The 5,082-nt window shown below is 45.6% G+C and overlaps 1 non-coding gene across 1 annotated transcript; it reads left to right on the top strand.

Annotated features, from left to right (window-relative positions):
- Positions 1 to 1,994: 1,994 nt before the first annotated feature.
- LOC120972994 (small nucleolar RNA Z247) lies at positions 1,995 to 2,133 on the top strand. The gene has a single exon (XR_005767123.1). It is a non-coding gene; the product is annotated as a small nucleolar RNA Z247 (small nucleolar RNA).
- The last annotated feature ends 2,949 nt before the right edge of the window (positions 2,134 to 5,082 follow it).

Here is a 5,082-nt window from a genome sequence, read left to right on the forward strand (position 1 = left end):
AAGATCAACCAGAAGATTTTATTAGTTGCCTGATTACATACATGTGAAAAGTTCACTTGGAAACATAATCATTCTCTAATGTGGTTTCAAAAGAAGAGCTCGGCTCTTATCCTTTTCGTTTTTATGTTTTTTTAAGGGGAATATATTAATATCAAGAAGATACCAATTACACCCAGCCTCTGCACCATCAAGATGCGTAAAAACATCCAGGATGGACACAGCCAAAAGTGAAAAAAGAAAGATAAAAAAAGACCCTGCCACGGTGATCAATCACCTGCAGTAGCAGCACTCTAATCACCACCAAAGACAGCACCCGGACTAGAAAGAAGGTTCTCCAAAAGCAATGGTAGCTTCATTCATACATGTACCCCGCAAAAAAGAACTCAAAGAAGGGCATTTTGTCAAAAGGATTTAAGGTACTTTCATCATTATGTCCCTTTTAAATTTTCTATCTATTTGTCCATTTAGTACAGAATATTTTGAGAAACACGTCTGATCTGGATGTATGAGGAAGTATCACTTCTTCAGAAAAGTGTCGATGTATAACAAACGAGAATTGTTTTTTGTTCAACTGCTTAGGCTGGTCAGTTATGTTGTTTGTCTTGCAGGATTATCTGGTGCAGTTTCACGTGCTAATACTTTCACATTTTATGTTCATTCCCAATTGGAAGAGACAAGAAGCCATTTGATTTCCAAGGGAATTAGCATCTGTACAGCATTTCACCACTATGAAAAATAAACTTACTTGCATAGCTAGACCAAAGCCATAATTAGTTATGCCTTCTCTAGCTTTAGTTCACTGTTCACGTATAAAAATCTAAATAAATTGGTAGTTTTAGTAAAAAAACTTCATTTCAGTGCTTAAAATTACAAATAGCATGCTCCTTCGGTGGAAGCTAAAAGTGTATATTGTGTAATCCTGCAGCATGGACTGAAGTGCCATGAGTGTTGTGTAAGAAATACTACAGCCATCCAAAGTTAATTGAACCGTTCTCTGTTTCAAAGTTAATTAAATCGCCCTCTGTTTCAAATTGTTTCGTATTAATTAGCTGAATTTGTATATGCCTGATTGTTGATCTACCGGATGTACAGTGACTTTTTTATATACTCTGAATGGTATTAAGTTCTACCCAAGCAGAAGTGCTGTTACAATTGGACGGCCATCATTGCTGCAAAAACTGCAAGTTAGTCTATTCATTTCATATGATTTGTTTTACTAAGGTTAGTGAAACATATAATAAAGATGTTAAACGTACGTGACAAGGAGGCCTCGACCCCTTGGAGTACCGAAGGTAGCTAGGTTGTTAGGATTTGAGCTTATCTCTTTGTAACCTCCTAGTCTATCCCTTGCACTACAAGTTGTAATCTGAACCAACTCATGTACGCGATCAGGTAGTAGCGACCCTACTATATAACATGCAGCCGTCGCCCAGAACAGGGTACGACGTTCCAACCATTGTGTTTCACATGGTATCAGAGCCTAACTCCTCCATCGCATCTAGCCACCAGAAAAGCTTCCGCCATGGCGTCGTCCTCCACCACCACCTCCGGCCTCTCTGGCTAGATCACCGAGAAGCTTACCCACACCAACTACATCCTCTGGCGGACACAGATCACACCTCAGCTCCGTGGTGCTGGCTTCTTCGGCTATGTGGATGGCAACACGCCGGAGCCGCCCAAGGTCGTCGTCAACAAGGACAGGGAAGGAGGACATCACACCCAATCCCCTTCATCCGATCTTGTTCCGGGAAGATCAGCAGGTACTAGGTTACCTTCTGAATAATCTTTCCAAGGAGGTGCTCGTGCAGGTGATTTCGATCTCCCATGCTCATGAGGTGTGGACAGCACTAGCGAACATGTTTTCGTCCCAGTCGCTGTCACGCGTCAACAACATCCGCGTCGCGCTGTCCAATGCACAGAAGGGGACCCAGTCCGTCGCGGCGTTCTTTGCGCACATGCACTCCCTCGCCGACGAACTGGCCGCGGCGAGCAAGCCGCTCGACGACGACGAGCTCATCTCCTACATCCTCGCCGGCTTGGACATGGAGTACCAGCCCCTCGTCTCCGCCCTCGACGCCCGCACCATGCCTGTCACCCTCGACGAACTGTATGCTCAGATGAGTAACTTCGATCAGAGGGTGGCCTTGTTCCAGGGTGCCAATGGTGGCTTCAAGTCTTCTGCCAGTGCCGCCATGCGTGCTCGCAATGGTGGCTCACACTACTGCGGGCTGCCGCGGGAAGGGCAAGAGTGCAGGTGGCACCAACTACAACAACACCCGCAGCGATGCTTGCGGGAACAGCAGCAACAGCAGCGGCCGACCCTCCTCCAAGAACAACAGGGGCCGCCGCAACAACTCCACCAAGCGCCCCAACGCCGTCCGCTGTCAGATCTGCGGCAAACTTGGACATTCTGCCAAGGACTGCTGGTACAAGTTTGATGAAGATGAGGATTCATCTCAAGTTGAGAAGATGGCGGGTGCGACAGATGGATCATATGGCGTGGACACAAACTGGTATGTGGATAGTGGAGTCACGAACCACATCATCGGTGAACTCGAGAAGGTGACCATGCGGGAAAAATACCGCGGGCAAGATCGCATCCACACCGCTAGTGGAGAAGGTATGAAGGTCAGTCACATTGGTCACTCAATTATTAAAACCCCTCGTAGAAAAATTCATCTTCAAATTTTTTTGCATGTTCCTAGTGCCTTAGTGAATCTTCTCTCTGCTCATCGTATCGCTATTGATAATCATGTATTCCTTGAGTTTCACCCCTTCTTGTTTTGGATCAAGGATAGGCAACGAGGAAGGTGTTGTATCGAGGTAGATGCGTTCGTGGGCTTTACCCTTTGATCCAGGAGATTCGAAGATTCAATAAACAAGTTTTTAGTGCCACCAAACTTTCGTCTACACGATGTCATGAACGTTTAGGACATGCATATTTTTCTTTATTTGAGAAATTGCTTAGGAAAAATAAGCTCCCATTTGTTCGAGTGCTCAATGTTGAAACGATTTGTGATTCATGTCAGAAAGCTAAGAGTCATCAACTACCTGATCTCGTGTCTACTAGTATCTCTACCATGTTGGGGAACGTAGTATTTCAAAAAAATTCCTACGATCACGCAAGATCTATCTAGGAGAAGCATAGCAACGAGCGGGGAGAATGTGTCCACGTACCCTCGTAGACCGAAAGCGGAAGCGTTTTATCAACGCGGTTGATGTAGTCGTACGTCTTCACGATCCGACCGATCCTAGCACCGAACGTACGGCGCCTCCGTGTTCAGCACACGTTCAGCTCGATGACGCCCCTTGTACTCTTGATCCAGATGAGGCCGAGGGATAGTTCCGTCTGCATGATGACGTGGCGACGGTGATGATGAAGTTACCGGCGCAGGGCTTCGCCTAAGCACTACGACGATATGACCGAGGTGTGTAACTGTGGAGGGGGGCACCACACACGGCTAAAAGATCAACTTGTGTGTTCTAGGGTGCCCCCTCCCCACGTATATAAAGGAGGGAGGGAGAGGCCGGCCGGCCCTAGGGGGCGCGCCCAAGGATGGGGAGTCCTACTAGGACTACTTTTCCTAGTAGGATTCCACCACAAGGGAGAGAGGGGGGAGGAAGGAGAGGGAGAGGGACTAGGAAAGGGGGGCGCCGCCCCCCTTCCCTTGTTCAATTCATACTACAAGGGGGCCTGCCCTGGCTGCCCTCCTCTCTCTCCAACAAGGCCCATGGTGGGCCATTAGTTCCCCCGGGGGGTTCTGGTAACCCCTCTGGCACTCCGGTTTTACCTCAAACTATCCGGAACACTTCCGGTGTCCGAATAACATGGTACAATATATCAATCTTTATGTCTCAACCATTTTGAGACTCCTCGTCATGTTCGTGATCTCATCCGGGACTCCGAACAACCTTCGGTCATCAAATCACATAAACTCATAATACAATCGTCATCGAACGTTAAGCGTGCGGACCCTACGGATTCGAGAACTATGTAGACATGACCGAGACACATCTCCGATCAATAACCAATAGGGGAACCTGGATGCTCATATTGGCTCCTACATACTCTACGAAGATCTTTATCGGTCAAACCGCATAACAACATACGTTGTTCCCTTTGTCATCGGTATGTTACTTGCCCGAGATTCGATCGTCGGTATCATCATACCTAGTTCAATCTCGTTACCGGCAAGTCTCTTTACTCGTTTCGTAATGCATCATCCCGCAACTAACTCATTAGTGACATTGCTTGCAAGGCTTATAGTGATGAGCATTACCGAGAGGGCCTAGAGATACCTCTCTGATACACGGAGTGACAAATCCTAATCTCGATCTATGCTAACTCAACAAACACCATCGGAGACACCTGTAGAGCATCTTTATAATCACCCAGTTATGTTGTGACGTTTGATATCACACTAAGTGTTCCTCCGGGATTCGGGAGTTGCATAATCTCATAGTCTGAGGAACATGTATAAGTCATGAAGAAAGCAATAGCAATAAAACTAAACGATCATAATGCTAAGCTAACAGATGGGTCTTGTCCATCACATCGATCTCCTAATGATGTGATCTCATTCATCAAATGACAACACATGTCTATGGTTAGGAAACATAACCATCTTTGATGAACAAGCTAGTCAAGTAGAGGCATACTAGGGACACTCTGTCTTGTCTATGTATTCACACATGTACTAAGTTTCCGGTTAATACAATTCTAGCATGAATAATAAACATTTATCATGATGTAAGGAAATATAAATAACAACTTTATTATTGCCTCTAGGGCATATTTCCTTCAGTCTCCCACTTGCACTAGAGTCAATAATCTAGTTCACTTCGCCATGTGATGTAACACCAATAGTTCACATCACCATGTGATTAACACCCATAGTTCACATCGCTATGTGACCAACACCCAAAGGGTTTACTAGAGTCAGTAATCTAGTTCACATCGCGATGTGATTAACACCCAAAGAGTAATAAGGTGTGATCATGTTTTTATTGTGAGAGAGGTTTAGTCAATGGGTCTGCCACATTCAGATCGTATGTATTTTGCAAATTTCTATGTCTACAATG

This window comes from Aegilops tauschii, chromosome 1 (assembly GCF_002575655.3).
Source record: "Aegilops tauschii subsp. strangulata cultivar AL8/78 chromosome 1, Aet v6.0, whole genome shotgun sequence".
Taxonomy (NCBI): Eukaryota; Viridiplantae; Streptophyta; class Magnoliopsida; order Poales; family Poaceae; genus Aegilops; species Aegilops tauschii.